The sequence below is a fragment of the Ictalurus furcatus genome, chromosome 8 (genome assembly GCF_023375685.1).
Source record: "Ictalurus furcatus strain D&B chromosome 8, Billie_1.0, whole genome shotgun sequence".
Taxonomy (NCBI): Eukaryota; Metazoa; Chordata; class Actinopteri; order Siluriformes; family Ictaluridae; genus Ictalurus; species Ictalurus furcatus.
The window spans coordinates 21,386,030-21,411,432 of record NC_071262.1 but is presented as its reverse complement, the minus strand read 5'-3'; the positions used below and the strand labels follow the sequence as shown (position 1 = coordinate 21,411,432).

The following is a 25,403-nucleotide window of genomic DNA, read 5'->3' as shown; positions in this document are numbered from 1 at the left end:
AAACTTCGCCAGGAAACAAAGACAAGAGGGATTAACAGGCAAAGTAATCAATCAAAGGCTAGAAATGAAAATATATTAACACAGTGGGGAAACCAACCAATGACAAAACAGGGGCAGAGACAGAACCAGGAAGTGAAAACAAAAGACCGGTCACAATAACAACAAGGGCTATGCATGCTGTAAATGGAACACCACTGTGCTCTGAGGGAACTTGCGACAATATGAAAAATGTCTCCCTGCATAGAAAATCAGCTCGGATTGACTGGAAAGTTTACTGGAGAGTTTAGCATCAGGCGACCACCAAGTTGCCAATGTTGGACTTTTGAACAGAGCCCTTAATTTCTCAGATCAGTTTGTAAGTCACTTTGGACAAAAGCACCTGCCAAGTGAATAAATGAAATTGTAATCCTATAAACACATTTAAACAATACATATTATTATACAAAACTGATGTAACAAAACTACACTATCCTGTGACTACAGCATGGTGTCCTTGTCCAACCACCCACAAAGACCACTAATGAGCTGCTGAAGGAAACACCACTCCACCAAACACTTCTTCTGACAAGCCTCTAGGGCATGGCATGTCAATCTGCAAAGGGCATCTTCCCTTCTGATGTCAAGGCATGTCTACAATCAGCTCAGTGCTCTCTCAACATTTACTCACCCTTCTGCATTCTAATTGCCTTAGAAGGGAGGAAGAAAAATCATTCAAACCTCAAATGACCTTTAATAAAACAAACTTAAAAAAAAACAAACAAAAAAAAAAAAAAAACAACAAACAAACCACAGTCAAACTACATGAAACTTAAATGTAAAGAAATTCTTGATGAAATTCAGATCCATATATGCATAAGCAGATCCTCTCCAAGCTCAGTCTGTAGGGAAACTGTGAATGCTCTTGAGATATAAAAGCTCTTCAATCTGCACGAGTGCTGAAAGCGCTCACTGGGTTCAGTGAGGGCACTGTGGTCTGCCGGTGCGCTCTGAGTCTCCACCGCACCATCTGAGCTTGAGGGATGTGAGAGAACACTCTGAGCAGCCATCGCCTTCCAGGAGGAAAGAAAAAAAAAAACAACCTGGTGCTAGATTCATATTTGGTGTGAAATTCCTCCAGTAATGCAGCCCCATCTGCTCTATTAAGCAGACAGAACGTGAGCAATCTTCGTTAAGGTTTTTTTTCCCCCAGAGACTTGACTCATTTTTATGGCCCTGGAAAGGAGCAATATCGGTGGATTATTTGGTGTGTCCGAGTTGTTAAATGCTAAGACTGAAGTCAGAATTCAACCAGTCACTAAAAAAAACAAACAAAAAGAACATTGTGAGGTAATGAAAGCTCTAAAAGTTTACATTATTAAATGTTCTCAGCCACCAAGCCAAAATAAAATGCAATGCTCTCCAGAGTGCTTCAGATCTCTTGAGACAAGAACTGGTGGGGAGCTTGCCTCATCGAGACAACACCCCTGTTTAACAACCAAATCACACTCGTACAATCCTAAAAAGAGCTCGTCAGGGAACTCAGCATGGTCGCAACATTGCTGCCCCAATGCCTAGACTCCTAAACCCCCTCTCATAATGGTGTTCTTGTGACCACTCTCCTTCTCACCACATGTTGTGTTCCAAGGTCACTCCCCCTCTGACCTGCCTTCTGAGAGGACTCTTACAAAAGATCAGTCAATGAATAGTTTCATGTTACCTCATCTGCCTTTGATGGTAATGATTTTACAAAATCTGCCTGACCTATGTGCATATGCATCACTTTATGGCATCTACAATGAATGAATCCAGTTTAACAAATCCCAGTCTATAGCAGGAATGACATTTGGCACCATGCTGAAAAAACACCAGTGGCAAGACATAAATCAATTCATCATCTAATTATCAAGCCCTGAATCAGTTGAATCAAAAGTAATGACTCTAATGAGTGGAATTCAAACCTGCTTCTGAGACTTCAGAAAGTTTCTTCATTGCCTCCCAGTCTTATAGGAGGAAAATTGTTTCCATCCGATATAATAGCCAAGATATCATCCAAAGCGTTGGTTATAATGAGTTAGATGATGGGTGGGATCCATCATGTGATATGTTATCAGCATGTTGGCCAACTTAAAATGTCTTACAAACTACTTATGGCCCAAAGCACTGGATGTGGACAGCTTTATTCTGCAATCTGTGGATACATACCTTCTTTGTGATCTTGCCACAATAATGGTTGGTGTGGATTTTGATGCATCTTTGAGCCTGGGGAAGGAGAAGGGGGTAGGGTTCTCCTACTTCTTTTGACACCATTGCTCGTCTCCCCCAGTGCCAGATTTCTAGATCCTATTCAACACCCCATCTCACCCCAACCCACCCCATGGTTCTGAAGAGCATTATTGCCAAACAAAACAGGCTTTGTGTACATTGAGTCAGCATTAGTAATCTGATCTACTAAAGAATCAAGCCTTTTCAGTTAAGGCATTATTAACATGGGGGCGTGTAGAAACAACATTAAAAATGGCTGAGGAATCTCTACTGAAGTAGTAAGAGACAGGATAGCTCCATCATGACATCAGAGCCACAAGCAGCAGTTAAGACATACGTTTAAAAAACCTCAAAAACCTCCATGTGGTGGTATAGCTCGAAAGGAATGGATGAGACAACCAAACTCCTTCTTATGCTAACATTTAGGCTTCGTTAGTTCTGATTCCAGCTGTCTTGAACGCCACAAGAATGTCTGGCTTTGGTCATTTCAGTGTGGAAAAGACTATAGGAACAACATTAGACACTGTTTATTCACGTGGCTGTCTAAGATGAAAATAACATCTGCATTTTAAACTTGCTCGACCTTCCCTAGAATGAAAAGACACCTTATTAAGGCAATGTTAATTTAATTCAGAGTGTGAAACTTTTTTTTGTTTTAATCTTGATGACTATGGCTTATAGCTCATGGAAATGAAAACTCCAGTATCTAAAAATATTAGAATAAAGAATTTATAATACAGAAATGTTGACTTTCTGAAAAGTATGTTAATTTATGCACTCAATACTTCGGGTCGGGGCTCCTTTTGCACGAATTACTGCATCAATGCAGCGTGGCATGGAGGCGATCAGCCTGTGGCACTGCTGAGGTGTTATGGAAGCCGAGGTTGCTTTCATAGTGGCCTTCAGCTCGTCTGTATTGTTGGGTCTGGTGTCTCTCATAGGTTCTCTATGGGGTTCAGGTCAGGCGAGTTGGCTGGCCAATCAAGCACAGTAATACCATGGTCAGCAAACCAATTACTAGTAGTTTTGGCACTGTGGGCAGGTACCAAGTCCTGCTGGAAAAGGAAATCAGCATCTCCATAAAGCTTGTCAGAAGATGGAAGCATGAAGTGCTCTAAAATCTTCTGGTAGACGATGCATTGACTCTCGACCTGAGAAAATACAGTGGACCAACACCAGCAGATGACTTGGCCCCTGACTGTGGAAACTTCACACTGGACTTCAAGCAACTTGGACTCTGTGCCTCTCCGCTCTTCCTCCAGACTCTGGGACCTAGATTTCCAAATGGAATGCAAAATTTACTCTCATCTTCCCCATGATTGTGGTTGTGTGTACTGAACCAGATTGAGAGATTAAAGGTTCAGGAAACCTTTGCAGGTGTTTTGAATTAATTAGCTGATTACAGCTCTTCTCAGGTCAACATTTCTGTATTATAAAATCTTTTTTCTAATATTATGAGACACTGGATTTTTGATTTCCACAAGCTGTAAGCATCAAGATTAAAAAGAAAAAAAAAAAAAAAAAAAAAAAAAAGGCTTGAAATATTTCACTTTATGTGTAACGAATCTAGAATATATGAAAGTTCCACTTTCTGAATTAAATTAAGGAAAAAATTGGATCTAAAAATTAAAATCTAATATGAGCTGCACTTGTATATATATAAATATATAAAATATTTAATTACAATAATTCAGTGGATTTTGTATGAACATTTTGTACATACCAATTCTTTAAAATTGTTATGTTTCTCTTTTCAAGTTGTTTATTTTTTGTAGACATTAAAACTCCCTTTTTTAAATAGCTAGCAGTTTGTTAGCAAACCTAAATATAAAGGAATGTCTTCAAGCATCTTCGTATCATAATTTCGGTATATCACCCAACCCTATGGTCAACCACCACAGCATAGATAAGTAAATTGTCAATCAATTAACAAACCTGATTCACTTTAATGCATCAGGGAAGCTACACTAAACATCAGGTTGCCTATATTAACTCTATTGTAGTTTAAATAAATTCTACAGTCAAATAACAGGAATACACTGATGAGGGACTGATTGGGGGTTTAATGTCTGAACTCCAATCACTCCAACCCACTTATATGAAACTGAGAATGACTCTCATACCTACCCCCTAGCCTGACTCGTCCTCATCTTTCTGCTATCAGATTCAGGTGCAGGAACCCGATCCTCCAGGTCAAACCGCCCTGGGGCTTTGGAGACGTCCCAAGAGATGAGCACTTGATTCTACTATGATCACGTGATACGGAAAGACACTTATCAGGTCAAAAGAGAAGGAGAGAGAAATGGTCAATGATGTCCAGCAGGGAGGGAGTGAGATGACCAGCCTTCCCTACTTAGCAAAGTGTACAGCATTCATGTGCTAGTTGGGGGGAGGGGAAAAAAAAAAGAAAAAAAAACCAGAAAAGACGACTTTTTTGGAAACGGAGGTATTATTTCCTCACATTCTTTTTGTAATAGATATTCATTTATAAATAACGTATAAATCCTAAACCATCTTAAAACCACAATTAGTACCTGGTTTGTGTCTGAATGATCCCACTACCACCAGGCTACAGCTGGCATGGCTCAGATGTTAATGTTTAACTCGGATGACCGCTGAAAGAGGAGCTGCACTCTCACACAGTATCTCAGCAACTGCCACTGGACATTATCATTCATGAAACACATCTACACTGTTCAAAGCACTCCAATTAAAACTTTTTCAGGCAGCAACATTGAAAACCCACCACACACACACACCTGTTTCTTCACATCACTGGATAGCATGACTGAGCATACAATTTCAGATTACTAAAATAAAAATAAATATAACTTACCAGTTTAACGTCAAAAAAACCGACAATAACTAAATCCTCAAAAACATTCTTCTCACTTGCCCACTTCCTCTGCTGCAACCTGCTCACAAGCTCAGTCCATCCTTAACGTTTATCCCTCCTTCACCCACCTCCCATTTAAACTCCTCCTCATCTTCCCTCCTTCTTTCTCCTCCCAGATCCTTCTCTCCCTCCGTTTCTCAATCACTGATCCAAGTGACAGAAACTCCCCCTTAACTCCCACACCAACTGGAACAGGCTCAGGAAACTTCACGCTTTGTCTGACAACACAAATTCAGGATGAATTCCACAGAAGCCTACAGCCACTCCACCGTTTCCCAAAACTGTAATAAATTGTCCACCTACACTGATCCTGTGGCACGTCTGTCAGAACAGCCCTGACTCATCCAGAGAACAACATAACCATATGATTGCGACATGATTACATCATCATACACTTTTCTGAGCAGGGAGCGTGCACAGCAGACTCAGCAAAGTGTTTCAGCAGACCAAACCAAGTACTTGAAAAAATACTGCAGCAGAGATGAGAAACATGTTGAAAAAAGGCTGGCTGCAGTTCAACGAGTCTCATTTTCTAAAATTGAACTGAGCTTCTGTAGCAGATCCAGTGTTACAGCCAATCACATGCATGTAAATTATTTAGCTGAAGGCAGCTTAATGGACCAGAGAGTACAGTCGACAATAAAAAACAAATGTTAAAAAACACCACATTTATAGCCATAAACTATGTTACTTTTTAATGGCATTAACCATTAATAGTCACTTTGTGTCATTTGCTCACGTTATTTGCTTTTCCGGATCTTTCTCCAGAAGCAAGGAAGATTATGTAACTAGACCTTCGCAATTTTAGTCAAACACCCGTGATCTACAGTGTCATGTTTCAGTGCTTTTAGAACTGTTTTGTTACTCCTTGTAAGTAACGAATTGGACAGTTAAAACTATTTCGAACTTAAGAACTGTGGCCCTTGTTGGCATTTTCTTAGGGGAACCTCAGCAAAATAATATATTGTGACAGATTATGTATGCTGAAGATGTCTTAAAATACAGTAACATGATATTTTTAGCACAGCTTTATATCAGAGCGCTGTTGATTTCCCAAATCTGATTGGTCAGAAGGTGATTCATTTTCTATAACAGATGTTCTGTTCCTCTGTACTTAAAATTACAGGTTTATATTAATGTGCTTGTTCTAATATATTATGAAAGTGTGTTATTTAAGAAATCCTTGTTGATATTGAAAAGTTTTCTGTTAGGAGACGTCTATTTAACAGTTATGTAAGAAGTCTCCAGTGTCAGTGCTTTGTAACAATAACTAATTCCAAAAGACATAATAAAAGCGATGGTGGTAAGTGTTACAGCTGCTATAACGTAAGCAAGGACACGATCTATCGTGTCCAGGAATTCACAACATTAAATGCTGGCAAATTCCTGTGGTATAAGTGGAACAAAAACATTTCATAAAACTACACATTGTGAAAACAGTCAACTTGAGAATGGCAGCAGTAACTGTGCTTTGCACTGGGGTACAGCACGCCTCCAAGTGCTTTATTTCTTATTTAACACAAACCCCCTCCTTTTCCCCAGACGCCGAAGTCCACACATCTGCACAACATCTCACTGACAGCCTCATTGTCTCAGATCCACACTCTTGCTCGCGCTCTCTCTCACACACACACGCGCGCGCACACTATACACACAGTACCAGCTTACAGTTCACACCCCCTCCCCAGCCCCACCTATTTTGATAAGAGAACACACACTGAGCAGGACAGCACAGAAGCGCTTATTAAAGCGTGGTTCACTTTTAAAGAATCCCTCGTTTGTGTAGCTCGTGACCAGAACAGCGTGGACAAGGTTGGCCTCTGGCTATGGTAAACTTTCCTGCTGTACTACCCTCGCTTAGCTCAGGTGACTAGTAAACACCTGGTTTTATTAACAAAGCTTGCTCAATCAAAGGGTTAATTAACTTTTTTCCTCCTGAAAGAAGACAAAAGTTCATTATCTAGTCACTTTGCAATTTAATGCTTCAAATACTATATTGCCTTCCAAGATGGAAAAAAACCCCCACCATCTGCATCATTACTTTGCTTTTGGCATTTATAACTGCACAACAAATCTGAACTCAAGCAAAGAACAATACAGATTAAGCATATGTTTTATTTCCAAAGGACACCTGTCTCCATTTCTTATTAACAAAGAAAAAAAAATATATACTCTGAATTTGGCCAAAGGAAGTCTCACGTACACCCACAGTGACTGATCACACTCGCTTATGAAACCTGCATCAGGAATTCCATTATTCATCAACTTTCCCTTGGGATATGATCCTTTAAGAAAATGCGTACTTTAATGTTAAAATACAGGGGAGTTGGTTTAGGGAGAGTTTAGTGTTTCTGCATGGTTAGGCCATTTACACACTGGTGTTATTTGTTTAGAAAGAGTTTGTCTAGATTTCAGCATGATTAGTGAAGTGTAAACACTCTTTTCTAATACAAGAGTGATCCAAAAGGTCCGGCAGTGGGCAGTTGTTGGGCAGTGGTTAAACCGTTGGCCTACTGATTAGAAGGTTGCGAGTTCAAATCTGAGCACCGCTAAGGTGCCACTGCTGTACAAATCTGAGCAAGGCCCTTAACCTTCAACTGTTCAGTTGTACAAATGAAATACATGTAAGTCACTCTGGATAAGGGTGTCTCCCAAATGCCATAAATGTAAAATGTACCCATGTTCAGCAACACATGCTGAATAACGTAATTAGTTCAACTTAGCATGTTACTCCCTGTTTCCACTTTTGTGATGCCGGACAAGTCACTGTTATGGTTCTTGATTTACCCAACCAGCCTTTCAAAGGACTGGAACATTGCAATTAGTTCACCTTTTGTGGTGAGAGTACTTGCATTGACAGCACTGCTAAAAACACGTCTTGTGGCTAAACAGTATGGTTAGAAATCTTCTTGTACGACATCGGATCCATGTTTGCTGGTATTCCTGCACAATGACACACCATGCATTCAAAAAGCACTGCTTTTCACTGCTTGAGTGTTGTCACAACAGGAATAATGATGAGAGAAAAAACAGCAAATGGATGAACATCGTGCCTACCATTTTACAAAAAAGCATGGAATGTCCACATTGATTCACGGTTCAGAACGAATTCTGAAGACAAACCTGCAATTAGAAGCCCCCCCCCCCCAAAAAAAAGCATTCCGTGTATTTCAACTGATTAGCTTTAACGAAGAACACTTTTTTGCTAGCAAGACATTTGTCTAGTAATCGGCACTAGGCCTGTCACACAATGATATTGCTCATTTTGGAAAAGAATGGAAAACTAGAAAGAAACATCAACAAGAGCTTGTGAACCAAGCTAATTTTACACAAATGTTTACATTTTACTTACGCAGGTAGGAAATGTAACAGCAGAACATGTATATAAAAAGTACAAAAAACACTATATTTGAAGTATATTCCAATTGATATTTAAAAAATTTTTAGTACACCTGGGAGACTAGGAACAGGAAATTGTTCAACCGTGACTTCGTTTCATAGGGGTATAAATATGAGGTAACACCTAGGCCAAATTCCCTTAGTCAGTCATTCATAACCATGGCTAAGACCAAGGAATATAGCTGTGATGTGCGGAAGAAGGTTGTTGAGCTTCACAAAATGGGAAGTGTCTATAAGAAAATAGCACAAGCATTGAAAATGCCCATTTCCACCATCAGGGCAATAATTAAGAAGTTCCAGTCAACTGGAAATGTTAGGAATCAACCTGGAATTGGACATGTGTCTATATTGTCTCAACGCACTGTGAAGAGGATGGTTCGAGTGGCCAAAAAATCTCAAAAGTTCACAGCTGGAGAATTGCACAAGTTGGTTGCATCTTGGGGTCAGAAAGTCTCCAAATCTACAATCTGAAAATCACCTACATCACCACAAGTTGTTTGGAAGGGTTTCAAGAAAAAAAAAAAGCCTCTACTCTCATCCAAAAACAAAGTCAAGCGTCTTCAGTTTGCCAGACACTACTGGAACTTCAAATGGGATCAGGTTCTATGGTCAGATGAAACCAAAATAGAAGGTGGTTTTGGTACACACAGAGAGGTAGCCATATGGAAAAGTACCTCATGCCCACGGTTAAATATGGTGGAGGCTCTTTAATGTTTTGGGGCTGTTTTTCTGCCAGAGGACTTGGACATTTTGTTAGGATACATGGCCTCATGGACTCCATCAAATATCAACAGATATTAAATGAAAACCTGACTGCCTCTGCCAGAAAGCTTAAAATGGGCCGTGGTTGGATCTTCCAGCAGGACAATGATCCAAAACATACATCAAAATCAACAAAACCACAAAATCAAGGTCCTGCCATGGCCACCCCAGTCCCCTGACTTTAAACCCATAGATAACGTGTGGTGAACTGAAGAGGAGAGTCCACCAGCATGGACCTTGAAACTTGAAGGATCTGGAGAGATTCTGTATGGAGGAATAATCTCAGAACCCTTGCCATGTGTTCTCCAAACTCATCAGTCGTTATAGGAGAAGACTCAGAGCTGTTATCTTGGCAAAGGGAGGTAGCACAAAGTATTGACTATTATATTATTATATTTAACAAAGATTTTTGGATAAACCGGTGTTTTGTTTGCAATTATTTGACATCCATGAGAGCAGAGTATTTTTGTGATTTTTTTTTTTTTTTAACAAAAAGGTTAATTAAAAAAGACCATTTTTCACAGCCTTCTTTGCTCATATTTACCAAGGGTGCCCTTATTCATGGAGGGCACTGTAGGTTATATTATAAAAATATGTTTGAGGCATTTAGTTATTACAGAATGACCTAAATTATTTTAAAATTGAACTACAATGGTATTATTTCCTTCTTCATGACTAAATTAAATGAACAAAATTGAAAGTAACTTCTTTGCTCTCTGCTTAGTCCGGGGTATTTCCATGAATTAAAAGCCACCACAGCATCACAAGTGGGTAGGGATGTGATGATGTGATCGGACTCTGGACTGAGTTTTGTAGTTATTAAGCTATGTTTAGACTGAATAATGTTATAGTTCTCATATTAGGAATTTTGAAATGAGCAAGGAAAAAGGATAAGGGCGAGGCAGGATAAAAACACGAACCCAGCGAACATACATAAAAGAGAAGCCATGTTACCATGACAACCCTGCTGTAAACAGGCACACAGACACATGGGGTTGGGGTAGGGCCTGTGTGTGTGTGTCTGTGGTATGGTTATCCAGATTATCTAGTTAGCTTTTTTTTCCCTTAACAAAAGGGTATCATTATAATTATTTTTATATATCGCCCTGCCCTAGTGCATGACTGAAAATAATGATGACATCTAATTTACACGCAAATAACTATCCTGATAGTACCTCACTGCATCATTTCACCATGAGCACCACCCTGCTAAAAAGTGCAAGGAGCATAATAACAGTGTTTCCAGCTTTAACTGTGGGTCAATCTGGGAGTTTGCTATAATTAACATGAACATCAAGGCTGCAGTGGGTGTTCTTGAGACACACGCTACCTAGAAGGAAAGCACAGTGTCCAGCTGTGTGTGTGGGTGTGTGTAAGGTGAGACCACAGTGTTGGGTGTCACACACTGCACATCTGTTTCCAGGCAGAAGCAGGAGCTTAACGTCTTAACAGCCATGTCACAGCTGGTGGGCCGACAAAATAGGCCACTGTTTCACTACAACATGTAGGTCCAATAACACAAAACATACGGCTGAAAGGATGAGGATGACGCACAGAAATAAAAACACACACACACACACACACACACACACACACACACACACACACACACACACCCTTATGGATGGAAATAAGCACTGAGGAGATGATTCTGAAGAACTCGATGAAATATTACAGAGATATTGTAGAATATGGGTGTGACACTTTCGAGAAAATCACTAGCATTAGTTAAAACTTGACGGAATTAAAAACTAACCACGTTTTGTAGTACGTGCACATATATATGAGCAACGGGTGAGGGGCTTCCTATGAAGACAACGGGCAGCCATCCCCAAATGGAAAATTCCATCATGCGAGTTACAATTTGGTAACATGGCACAATACGAGTTAAGAGCTTTAATCTTACCACACAAGCATACACAAGCTCACGCCTGCACAACCCAAGCGTCACTCCAGTACGATAATTCACGCTGCTCAGATAGTAGCGAGAAGCAGAACTTCCTGTTCAAGCATACATTTGGCTGTAACAATCACAAAAAATCTCTGCGAAATCCTGTACAGACTGATTATGGTACAGATCATAGAAATGTTTTTGTGAATCATGATACGATATTTTTCTCACATCGTCCACCATTACATGCAAGGAATAAAACATTTGAGTGCATACTGTTGTAGGAAAATAATCAACATATTGATGGGCTATGTCCTGATACGATACATAACAGCACTCCCGGGAGTGTTTTGTTCTTCTTATACCACAGCAAATTGCCTGCGATTACAACCTTTCAGTAATTAAAGAATGACATCATACTTTTTATCCATTTACAGTTAATAGCACTTGAATCTTTGAAAACATCTTTATCTTTTGCTTAAGTTTGTAGTATTCTTGTCCCATTAATGTCCAGCAACCTCATGTGTCGGTCAAAATGTCACCAACATGGTTCACTGTGAATCTCACACTTAACCAAACACGCAGTGGGATGAGTTCACAAGCAGTCGCAGTATAAACGCAGGTAAAATGCTCATGAAGTGTGCTGTGATTCAGCTTATTAGAGAAATGCAAGACATGAGTGAGCGCACTTATGGTAAGGGCATGAATTCACATGTCAAAGACCCAAGCATTCAAGTGTGGATCAAGTACGGTTAATGGGCTGATTCAGTGGTGGGTGGTAGAAAGTCAACCTGCAGAAATTCTACCTCTGAAGTTCTGGTTCTGCCGAGCAAAACTACAAACTAAAATAACAGACAGATAGCAAGATGCTAAGATGCTTATTAATTACATTTATGGATGCTAGAATCTGTGCTAGAAAAGCAGGAGATGAAACAGATGACAAATTTCTCTCACTATGCTTATTTTTGAAGGTGTTGATTATTTTATTATTATAACAGCAGCACTGACAGTAGTTCCAGCTGTAGTTCAAATCACAGGTTTATATTAATGCATTAGTTTCTATAGTAACAGCTCATACACAGGGACATGTATGGCGGACGTTCCAATAATCCAAGACTAATAATAAACAGATTAAGAAAACATGTTCTTTAACAAAGAATGGTCTGTGAGGTGACATTTATTTCCTAGTTATGGATGGAGTCTCCGGTGTCAGCATTTGCGCTTTCTGCTTTCTTGGGTCACATGACAAGCTGCGTTTTTCTGCTTTATTAACTTCAAGTGAGAAGAATGTTGCAAATTGCAAAATCCTGGAGGGACTGCTTACATAATCACTCATTCCTGGTCTGTTTACTTTCATGGGAACTCTTCAAGCAGATGTAGAATGGAACAGTCCAAAGGCCATAACGTCATAACTACAGCATGCAGGTATGTGACATTCCAAACACAGCTGTGTGTGTGTGCTATAGCGAAGGGTTAAATCAAAGCTTTCAGCTTTATATTTTATATATATATATATATATATATATATATATATATATATATATACACACACACACACACACACACACACACTGAATCAACACCCCAGTTTGAGCCTACCCACTCTGTGCATTAAACACTTTATCCTCAGAACAATAGTAGAATTGAAACAGCCATCACGGCACTCAATCATACTGCCTTAAATCACAGCTCTGATCCTTTCACTGTGTTGTGTGTGTCTCGGATATCAAAAGGTCCTCCGCTACCCTCAAATAATGCACTTCCATCTCTTTCAGCTTGAGACATGAAAGTGAATCCCACACTCCCCCTCATCATTCGCACTCCTAGGCAGACTGCTTGAAAAGACAGTCCATCATAAACTTTCATTTCATCCCATGGCCTTTCTTCTTAAGCCGAGGCTGAGCTTCCTGGCATGTATAGAAAGTGTGTATTCAGCTAAGCGTTCGTGTTTACTTGGAAATCTTTTCTCCCATCCTTTAGGCAACATTGCTTTTTCTTTGGGTCTATTTTAAACAACGTGGCCAATTCACCCTGAAAAATTACTCAAGCTCAGTCTGGTTGGTGCTTGCTATTGGACGTTCCATATTGCCGTGACAGAAATGACTTATTTTGACCAGTCTCACAGTACAGAACTATTTCTCATTTGAAAAAAAAGTGTAGCTTTCCATGTAGCTTTCTCATCTTACATGAGAACAAATTGGCCAAAACTGATTTCCCAAATTTAAGTGATTTTGCAAAGACTTTAATAAACAAGGTTCTGAATTTTGCCCCTTTTATTATTTAGATTTGGCTAAAGGAGAAAATAAAACTGAGTCTCCTTATTAATCCATGGACATGAAACATTACTGAATGAATACCATTTAATTCATTCTCTATTTAACCTTCAACATCCTGTCTATGTATGTGTCTCATTGATAACCTTCAGACTGGCACCAAATATGCATGATTTTAAAAGCATCAAACAGGAAATGGAATTAAAATGAGGCCATCACTGGGTAATTATTTATTTTATTTTTTTTATGAAGTGAAAGACTGGCTGCTGTTTGTTCACAGACTTGGGAGGGAACATGATTCTGAGAAAGTGCTTTAAGCACTACGTAGGCAGAGGCAAGAAACAAACAGTTGGTCGAGTCACTGCGGAAAAGAGAGCCTGCCAGGTTTCCCACACACAAGCCTGTCATTACCAATGCCGTCCTGCCATACAGAGAGCTTCTACGACTAAGTAGCTGAAGACGTCATTCAAAAAGAAAGTACCTGAATGCTTCCAAAAACTGTTCAGAATCCATTTCTGAGGAGAAGTGAGTCAGAAGAGCTTTCTAGTAACTACTGAATGGCTAGCTGTGATAAACTGGTCTGTTCGAGGAATTTTTGTGGTACGCGGCAGGCTAGGTTTATAGGCTAAATGACTGTTAGTGGCTTTTCTCTGTCAAAAATCCTCCCTAATCCATTTAGCCGAATAAATTTCAATCCATTATTGTGGTAACCAGTGTGAGCATGCTAATCCATGTGCGAGAGTTACTAGCTCTGGAAAACTTTCACTACAACAAATACTGAACTTCTGTTGTCATTCCCACTGTGTTAATTACTTTGGTTAATGGTTTCCTACATTACCCACAGTGGCATTCGACTACCTGCTGACGGTGGGGTCAATGGGAATTAGCCCTTCCTTCATATCTACCAACTAATCTCAAACGTGCTTGTCATCTCATAGTCTCTGTGGTAACTCTGTGCACTCACTATGTCACACAACTGCATTGCATACTGGGACTTTGAGTCCACTGTATACACCAACTTCTATCTCTCCACTTGATTTCTCATAAATGTGATCGCTGAAAAATGAGAATGAGAATCTCGTGTTTTTTGTTTTTGTGAGCTAACAGCAAAACCTATTAATCTTCTATTAATCACCAGCTAACGATGTCCCCATGGGACATCAGCATGCTACAGAACCGCTAACTTTTCACAGAAATAACAAAAATACAGCATCTACCAACAAGTTAAACAGATTTTCTAAGCACATCACACATACTGCCACATATTTCAGTATAAAAATATTTATTGTGTTTCAGGGTGGAGTCTTCCTCTAAACCTCACTTGATAACATGCAAGGAAAGGACTTGAGGTGCTGCACAATGTGCATAGGTGTGTGTGTGTGTGTGTGTAAGTGTCACAATAGAGCCGACAGACTAGCAGAATCTCAGTGATCTGGAGTCAGTCGCCTTAAGCCAGCCATTGCAGAGACACAGGCTGAGGGGACTCTGACCTTGAGACCATGGGAGAGTTATGAAACACTTTTGTGCTTCTCAGACACATTGAAATTTGTAGCAAAAGAGATAAAATGGCACAGTCGAGTTCCTGTTGGGAGTCCTAATCAGTCAATTAGGAAAATTCCAGAAAGAGGCCATTTCTCATCTGTCAAGCAGAAGTGGGTTTGTGCAGTGGCAGATAGGTTGAGCAGAGTGAATTACAAGGGAATCCTTAAATTTAAAAGTGATCACATTAAAGACCTTGTTAGTTCCATAATTCACATTTCACTAGTATGGAAAAGCTTCTGTCTGATTTTTTTTTTTTTTTAAATGTAGGTCACCATGCATGAATGGATTGAGGGGGGAAAAAAGTTAACTGATGATATCAGACATGGAAGACCATTACAGTATGATGCAAATAAAAAGTGAAAAATGCCAATTAGGGATATAACCACATACAAGTACATTATTCAGAATGAACGGATAATGTGTTCTAAACAGATACAAATACGAACAGGAGGCACACTATTATTTATTTATTTTGGGCAGAAATGTTCACAGGGCATCTGATTGAAGTCAGGGGTGTGTATCAGGAATGGGATCCTGCATAATATAAAGCTTGTAGAACAAACAAATACCATTTACAGCATCCTTAGAAACTGCCTGGTCAGGGTGGTGGTGATTTAAATTAGGCAACAAGTTTCAAGCTAAATTACAGGCCTTTCATAACTGCTAGTTATGAACTAAAGGAACTGTCAGAGCCAGGACTCTCACACTATGCTGACACTGCTGACATTTCTGCATCTGGGATTTCTGTGGCAGTATGTCATATTGAATTTTTTAATGGTTTAAGCTATGCCCCCTTTCATTCTTACTGTTTAGTCAAAATTTGGAAAATCTGACATATGTTACACATCAAACATTTTCAACCTTACAACATTCATCTTGTTGTGTTAGCTATTAATGTAATTTAGATGTTTTCAGGGTGTACACATGAATCATCATTTATTCAATTGCCTTACAACATTACCAACCCACTAAAATAAAAAGCTCTGCTCACCCTCTGGTCTCAGATAAAAGAATGAAGAGTTTCCTCTCAGTTACATCATCTTAATCAGGAATACTTGCAGCTTGGAAGTTGCGCTGATCGAAATCAAAGTGAGGAGTTTGATTTGTTCGCTAGGAAAAAGGCTATTTATGGCTGTGTGTGTACATATATTTAAGGGCTGTTTACACGACAAGGTTTTCAACTAAAAACGGAAAACTTTTCATGCGGTTTGGCTGTTCATTTACACGACAACAGTGTTTTGGGGCCTGAAAACACAAACTTTTGAAAACAGGGTTTCAAAGTGCAAGCTTTTGAAAATGATGCCGTTATCGTCTCCGTGTAAACATACAAAAAACGAGAATTTGTGAAAGTCATGCTCACGCGTATTACGCGTTCAGTCTATAGGCATGTGTGCAAGTACTTCAAAACAATGCGCAAGACATTCAAAACTACAATGGAGGACTACAGGACTGTTTGTGCTGCTCAAGATTTTGAGTTATTGACGTTTCTCCAGCAAAGTGTGGATTTAATGCATCACCACTACGACCAGCGGAGATGCATTTGTTGAGTCCATATACCGAAGTGTCCTTGGGCAACCACGAGTTGCTCCCGATGGCAAGTTAGCGCCTTGAATGGCAGCTCTGCTACCATTGGTGTGCGAGTGTGTGTGTGAGTATGGGTGAATGAGACACAGTGTAAAGCGTTTTGGATAAAAGTGCTATACAAGTGCAGACCATTTACCATTTATATTTGTTACATACGGCAAAATGTTAACCCACGTCTACACCGACAAAGGGTATTGAAAATCTTATACTTATCTTTGTAATTGTCTGTTTTGGAGTATATCTGTATCCTGTTAAATAAAACATAGAAAGCAGACTTGACTGCCAGTATCTCACTATTTGATTTGTATTTGCCGATTTTGTTCCATTTTGGTCCAATGATGGTCAATTATTAGCACTTAAACATGCATTATTTCGATTTTTTTCTGTATTTAAAAATGAACGAGCTTTGTTAACAGAATTCTGACCTGGAGCACAAGAAAAGCTAAAAAAATGGGGTTGAAGACAGAAAGCATAAGTTTTCACAATTCCTTATGACAACGCTCAGGTGCGTAGTGTTTCTTTACAAAGTGAAGGCTACTGGCCTGGCATGCATAATACAGCGTTTTTAGTCATTTTTGCGGAGCCGTGTGAACGGGGATCGTTTTCACAATGTTGTCGTCTGTACGCGAAACTTTTCAAAAACACAAAAAGGAATCATTGTGCACAAGAACAAAGGTTTCTCAAAGCGTGGTCAAGACAATGAGTCCTGGAATGAAGATAAACAAACCGTTTACTAATGATGCATTCACCAAAAATAATACATTGGGACCCCCATATCCACAGGGGATAGGCTCCAATCCCCAGCGGATGCCTGAAACCATGGATTGTACAGAACACTATATACTGTGCATACCCATGATATAGTTTACTTTACAAACTAGGCACAATAAAGACATCAATAAAGATAAATAATAAAAATAGAACAATTATAATAATAAAAGTTTATGGGAAAATGGTCCCTCTCTCAAATATTTTTTGTACTGTACTAACCAGTCTTCCTCCTTCTACTAGGCTGCACAAAGGGATGATAAACATCCCAGGCGGGACCGCATCAGATTTCATCACGTTACTCAGCACGGCACAAATTATGATTGTGTACTTTATTTCTGGAATTTTCTATATAATTTATTCGTTAAGTGAAACCACGGTAACTGAAACAGCAGATAAGGGGGTTTTACTGTACCTCATTTTCCATCAAAATTTAAAGTATTTTAATTGTATTTTTTGTATTATATAAAAGGAATTTAAGTCATTTTGTCACATTTAAAATCTAGGTAATACATCTTCCAATGAAAAAGCAGCTATGATGGAGAGTCCTTTCATGGCTATTACTGTATGCATGTCTAGACTTCGCTGTATAAAAATACTGTCCTATGACTCATGATTCCTGTCCTGGAGGATGGAAATGTGAGCAAATATAAAACATCCAGGTGAGGTGTTGGTTCATTAACCAAACCTGATGACTTCACCAAAGGGAAAAAAAATGCAGAGTAAGCACATTACATTTTCATGACGTTGATTGTAGCTTGTGACCAACCAAATAAAAAAAAAAAGCCATATCTGCCTCCAATAAATAAGGCATAATTATCAATTCCATAGTCAGTTCCTCTTTTGTAATGTTTTCTATTTATAATTTCCTATTTTGCCTCCTCAATTTGGTCATTTGACAATTCCCACCAGCCAACTCTCTGCTATCTCACAACAGCTACCAGCCGGGAAGGGTGAAGGCAAAGACATGCTCCCACTGAGACACAAAGCCAAGCAACCACATCTTTTTGAACTGAAGTGTCATAGGGCAGCGTATCACACTCGAGGGAACCACAACCTGCCCTATATGACATGCATGAGCTCACAGGCACTCATGATTGGCTAGAGTTGTTATGAGTGACAGGGGAGAGAGAGTATGAACCTCCCACCCAGTCAGCACAGTCAGTTTTGCTTTCCTGACTCCCTGCAATGGAGGCCTGTGACATTGACGAAATTCGAACACGATTTAATTATTTTACATAATAAATTTATACACACCATAAAAGTAAATACTCCATTTCTAGTCTTTTCATGTTGTACAGATTTAGAAGCACTGGTCCAAAACTTGACAGTAAACACTTAACGTTTACTACATCTACAATATTTACTTAGCCCTTGTGTTCGCTACCTAGCAATGGATGTGCTGTTCATGGGTCATATTGACTTTGGGCAGCTGAGACAGAAACACACATTTAAAATGACCAACCTTACATGGACATTTTTGGGAAACGTTAACATGCAAAAGCATGCCTCATACCTGGCAAACTTCTGACTAGCAGGTGTGTGTAATCAGTTATGAGTACAAACAAGAGAAAGGCAAGATTTAATTTATCTATTTTTGCAAAAAGCAACTGCGGATAATTGATATTTGGCCATTTTCTGTAAATGTTTTTAATGACCTGAATAGAACCTGCCTAATATAAATATGACAGTATAAGGGAGGGACCAAAAAGTAAAATTTCACATCCACATAAAAAACTAAGTCCAGTTTAAGTAAAATTTGAAAATCAGTCAGAATTTAAAATGTATACACACACACACACACACACACACACACACACACACACAGGAAAAGATAAAAAAAAAATAATAATAATAAAAAAATTTAAATGGTAGTCTAGATTTTTGTCTTTTTGGGTTTTTTATTTGTTTATTTTTTAAAAGTTTTGCTTAGCTGAAAAAAAAGTGTAACATAAAAAGTTAGAGCAAAAAAAAAAGAAACGTCCTTTTTCAGGAGACTGTATTTTTAAGATAATTTTATAAAATCCAAATAAGCTTTACAGATCTTTATTGGAAAGGGTTTAAACAAGGTTTTTCATGCATGTTCAATGAACCATAAACAAATATTGCACATGCACCTGTGGGACAGTCCTTAAGATACGAACAGTTTACAGGCGTTAGGCAATTAAGGTCACAGTTATAATAACTTAGGACAATAAAGTGACCTTTCTACTGACTCTGAAAAACACCAGAAGAAATATGCCTAGGGTTCCTGCTCACCTGGGTGAACATGCCATAGACCTGCTGCAGGGAGGCAAGAGGACTGCAGATGTGGCCAGAGCAATAAACTGCAATGTCTGTAATGTAAGACACCTAAGACAGTGCTACAGGGACACAGGAAGGACAGCTGATCGTCCTTGAAGTGGAAAATTACAAGAACTGACAAATCTGGTGCTGTCCATGAGGATGAGATGCACTGTAGTACTTAAAGCAGCTGGAGTCCACCATATACTGACTGTTACTTTTAATATTGACCCCCCCCCCCCCCCTTTGTTCAGGGACTCATTATTCCATTTCTGTTCATCAAATGTCTGTGAAACTTGTTCAACTTGTTCAGTTGAATCTTTTCATGATAATACAAATACTTACATGTTAAGAAAGTTGCTGGAAATAAAAGCAGTTGAATGCAAGAGGATGTTTTTGCCGAGTATATATTTTCCAGATAGTCTAAAAGAAGAACATATTGAAATCATTCTCATGGCTGGATCGGGAAGCTGTTGCAAGGTTGCAGTGGACTTTAACAGGAAACATGGCAAGCACATCTCACACACACACACTCAAACGTACACATACACACACACACACACACACACACACACACACACAGTGTTGCCAAACTTATAAACAAATCCAAACACTGGTAGTGTCGCAGACGTCCACAAAGCCACTGATGAAGGCATAAATGACATAGTGCTTGCAAACATAGCCCTCTATGTATGGAGACTTTTGGGACACCCTGTGAGATTTTATAGTGATTAGCTCATTTGATTGGAATGAATTTGATCAAAAAACAAGTCTTTAATCTAAAAATTATAGCAAAGTAGACATGCAAGTGAAAAGTTCAGGAATAAAATAGAAATCTTTGTTTTGAACAAACAGCATATATATATATATATATATATATATATATATATATATATATATATATATATATATATATATATATACACATATATATATATATACACACACACACACACACACACACACACACACACACACATACATACTTATACCTATATGTGAATAGTTGAAAAGTTCATGAAATATATCTGAGGTGGTCTGTGGAGTTAATTTCACAGTTAAAGGTTTGAGAAGCCCAGCACAGGGAACCTTCGAAGAACCCTATATTTTTTCAAGAAAGTGTAGCAACTTAAAGTAACATCTTTTAGTTGAAGTAAGTGATATCTTTGAGAAATGCAGGATATTTCAGTCACAGACCAGTGAGGAATCCCAAAAAAAGCGCCAAATGCTGACACAAAAGCTGAAGATGAATGAATAAGAGCATCGAAGGAGGGTCGATAAATCGTTCACGAGCTGTTGTGGAGGTGTAGAAAGAGGTGGAGAAGGAAAAGGAGAAGGAAGAGAGAAACTTCTGACCACGCTCAAGTTCTCCGAGCTTTGAGTCTTAGCTCATATATCTTCCTACATGAATAACATGCCTGTGGTCACTGCACTACTTCTACATCTCACAGATGCTGTTTGTCCAAAACACTATCATCTATCAACATCTAAAAGAATCATTATTACCGTTTCAGTCATTATTAAAGCATAAACAACGCGTACAAAAAAGGCGGAGGTTTATTATTTTTTTGCTTTGTATAAGTTTCACGTTACTTACGCATTCCTCCGGTTTCCCAAACTCAAAGAAACAGCGCTTCTGAAGAAAATGGCAACACAAAGGCTTTCAGGGGAGCAGAAATGAAGAGCAGCGGATAACTCGTGCTCATTCTCGGCGTCCCTGTGCGGCTCTCTGCGCCTGCTTTATGGGAAGAGACTCCGCCGTGATGCGACCGTAAATACAGGCGACAGGGATGTGTCTAAACCCGCATACTAACACACTAAACTCTCTCTCTCTCTCTCTCTGTGTGTGTGGGGGGGGAACTAGCGTAGAACGCCACCTGTGGTCACTATGGTTACCTAAGGTGGAGTACTAACTTGGTATACGGGAAAAGACGTCAAAGCACACACTGTGAAACACTCACTCACTCTTTCTCGGTGTGTGTTTTCTGTTTGGTACTTACTAATGAATGTACTGTTCATGGGTCATACTCTAGGGTAGTGGTCACCAACCCTCTACCTTCCTGAAGACTTTAGCTTCAACCCATGACCATCTAATCATTGCCTTAAGAAGTTCTTGATCGGCTAAAACAGGTGTATCCGATTTTGGTTGGAGATGAAATCTGCAGGAAGGTAGATCTCAAGGAAGAGGGCTGGTGACCACTGCTCTAGAGCAAGGTCTACATCTGCATCATACCTCCAGGGTTGGGGGTTTGAATCCCACCTCTGGAGTTTGTATGTTCTCACCATGCTTCAAGGGTTTCCTCCTCCAGTCCAAAAACATGCGTTAAGCTGATTGGCATTTCCATATTGTTTGTAGTGTGTGATTGTGCCCTGTGAAGGGTTAAGCCTTCCATCCGGTGCCCTGACTTCCCTGCAACCCTGTGTACGATATGCAGTAGCAAAACTGGATGGATGGTCATAGCTAATATAGGGTGAAGTCAGATATACTGAAACTTTTTGGAAATCCCACATAATCTAAGATTTATTGCCATTAACAAAACTAAATACTGCATGATACAGTGGTTAAGATGGTGGACTTTTCACCAGAACGTCATGAGTTCAAATCCCAGCATTGCCAAGCTGCCACTGCTGGGCCCTTGAGCAAGGCCCTTAACCATCAACTGCTCAAGTGTATAAATGAGATGAATGTAAGTCGCTCTGGATAAGGGCGTCTGCCAAATGGCATAAATGTAAATGATACATTTCTGAAATCTAAGGAATCCTGGCTTACCTAACATTTTTAATGACATGTTTGAGAATTTGGGACATATATTTTCATCGGGGTAAGCTATAGAATGGCTGTGGTGAGCAGAAAAGCATCTCCGAACACACAAGATGTGGAGCCTTGAGTAGGATGGGCTACAACAGCTAAAGACCACATTGGGTTCCACAAAATCTGAGGCCAATATTGAAATTGGACAGTATGCATTTTTCCAAATTTTCAACTTGGTGAACCTGTAGTTATTTGACTTAACAGCAAAGCGTTTCTGCTCACAGAACTGCTGCTCACTCAATGTTTTTGGGCTTTTCCACACACAGGAAAATCACAGGAGAAGAATATAGAGAGAGATTTTAAAAAAACATTTGCTTGCGTAAGCAACAGCAGACACGCACCAGATTCACAGTACTCATTTTATGCTAACATGACTCACTAGATAGGCCGAGTGCGGTATTAATGAGTTCTGATTAACTGAATACCTAATACAAGTCATACAAATGAGAAGAAGCAGGGCGTATGGAGATGGAAAGCACTGGCTCATCTGGAACAGCTGTTGGATGGCATTTGACTGGGTGAAATAGGAGAGAGGTCTGAGAGGTGGCTTGTTGCAGAATCTGGACCTATGTTTCTTCCTCTTCACCTTGAGCAACATGAGATGAACCTAAACCAGGAACCTGAAACATTTGGTAACAGGATTCCTTTTTGGTTGTGTTAAATTTTATTTTATTTTATTTTTTTTTTAAAGAGATTTCTGAGAATGCTGAACACAGTTTGGATACCGCGCATCACAGCTGGGGACACACTCACCAAACATTGCACCTATTTCTTTTTTTTTTCCCTGTGGAAAAAAACACACTGAAAACTAAATAAATCATCCTGAACCTTCTTTCTATCCCTGTTTCCAAATACGACTGGTATAAAGCAGTGTGTGCATGTAATGCTAATGTAAACATTTTAAATACTCCAAAAAGATTTAGATTTTAAGTTTTGTCATTACAATGTGACTGCTGTACAGTGAACATCGTGAATTATTTGCTAATCTTTAAGTCGCTCTTCTGTAATATGCATATGCAGTCACTGGCCACTTTAATAGGAACACCTGCACACTTGCTTATTCATGCAATTAGCCAACCATGCATAAAATCAGGCAAATACAAGTCAGGAGCTTAACATCAATCATCAGAAGCCCATCTGTCTCAACATCTTCAACATCTCTGACAGGTTGTGTACCATGGTTGTAAAGAATGGTTATTTGATTTACTGTAGTCTTCTCGTCAGCTTGAACCAGTCTGGCCATTCTCCTATGACTCTAGAGACTGGTGCAAGTGAAAATCCCAGGATATCAGCAGTTTCCATCAACCATTCCATGGATAAAGATAGCATTTTTCTCAATTCTGACGTTTGACATAAGCATTAACTAAAGCTCTTGACCTGTGTCTGTATGATTTTATGCATTTTCCTGCTGTCTGTCTGGGTAACTGCATGACTCAGCAGGTGTATAGGTGTAAAACAAAAAAATAAATCAAGTGTGAGATCAGAGGAGAATGATCAGATTGGTTCAAGCTGACAGGAAGTCTACATTAACTAAAATAACCACTGTTTACAACCATGGTGAGCTGAAAAGCATCTCAGCATGCACAACACATTGAACCTTTAAGCAGATGGGCTACAGATTCAGTTAGCCTCAGATTTCTGTTCTTGGCTGATAAGAGTGGACCTTTTCAAAATCAGGAACAGCACTGTGGTGTACTAGCTGTGAGACCTGGCTATATAAAACTGATGTAGTTAGCAAACAAACATTTTTAGTAGACTAGCACCTGTTTCCTCTTGGTTATCTGCTGTGTTTGCGAAGCATAGTCATCTCAGCACCATAAAGCACTTTACCTTATACTGGCAATGGAAAATATTTTTACTTACTGCTACAGTAACCTAAAAGACAGGAAAAAAGTGTTTTGCATATGATATCAGCTATTCATGAAAAAAAATAGCCAGGAAGTTTATCATGTATAGGGGAGCTTAAGATTAAGTTACAGTATCAGATTCTATTAAGGACTTATCCTAGAAATAAAAAGGCAATAAAAATTTTAACTCCAAATGAATAAGCGATTGCAGTAGGGTCTAAAAGCTAAAACAGCAGGTCATCCATTACAGACAGCATGTCTGACCTTTAATTGGCATCTATTATAAAAACACATGCTAAATCACTTAGACCACTTGGTGATTTACATGCTCACATGGTCAGTGTCACTTGACATATGAGATCAGCAGCTTGGACCTTTTCATAGTGTTACTGGTGCATTAGTACCGCGCCCCCTGGTGGTCAGTAAGAGGCCACAGGTCACTGACTGCAATGCAGCACAGAAAAAACTGCTCGTCATTACACAAAGTTCTCATGAAGAGCACTCTGGAGAGTCATTCCCAACTTGACCTGATCCACGAGCTAAAATAAAACACATTTCGTTATGTTTAAGCTCAACTTCTCTAATGACAGGCTTATGACTGTGTATATACAGCAAGACAATACAGATGAACAGAGTCAATTTTTAAAACAATGAATAATCATAATTCGTCTTTGCCAGATGAGTTGTAAAACATTTACAAGTATATATATATTTTTTGTATCAGAACTACAGATGGCACTGACCCAATACCCAGAATCAATACCGGGCTGGTACTAACAAATAATGGTGGATCAGATATCTGAGAAAAACGAATTAATTTGATCCGATCCTGTAACAAATGGAAAAGATGTTGGAAGTGTTTACATAGATATAAAGAGCCTTGATTGTACTGTTTAGGATTGATTAATATTATATTTATACTGCATTATATTTACTATAGTAATTAGAAGTATATTTAGAAGAAATCTGAACTTTTCTTTTTTTGTATTGGAAATTCTTTCTTTTAAAGCTGCCGTATGGAAATTTTTTTTGGTTAAAAATGAGCAAAAGTCAATTATTGAGCAAGTACATTAAAATCAGTGTCAAAAACTGTCCCCTTACCTTA

General features: G+C 39.1%; 1 protein-coding gene across 5 annotated transcripts in view; it reads right to left on the bottom strand.

Annotated features, from left to right (window-relative positions):
* Positions 1 to 21,596, bottom strand: part of slc45a3 (solute carrier family 45 member 3) — a 38,361-nt gene extending 16,765 nt beyond the window's left edge. The window contains exons 1-2 of one of the 5 annotated variants that reach the window (XM_053631436.1): positions 5,078 to 5,523; positions 4,369 to 4,513 (exon numbers count right to left, since the gene is read on the bottom strand). The gene's annotated coding sequence lies outside the window, so the exon portion shown is untranslated. Of the gene's footprint in view, positions 1 to 4,368; positions 4,514 to 5,077; positions 5,524 to 21,236 lie in introns of those variants that run through there. The other 4 variants (XM_053631437.1, XM_053631438.1, XM_053631435.1 and 1 more) reach the window with 4 other exon arrangements.
* Between the last annotated feature and the right edge of the window lie 3,807 nt (positions 21,597 to 25,403).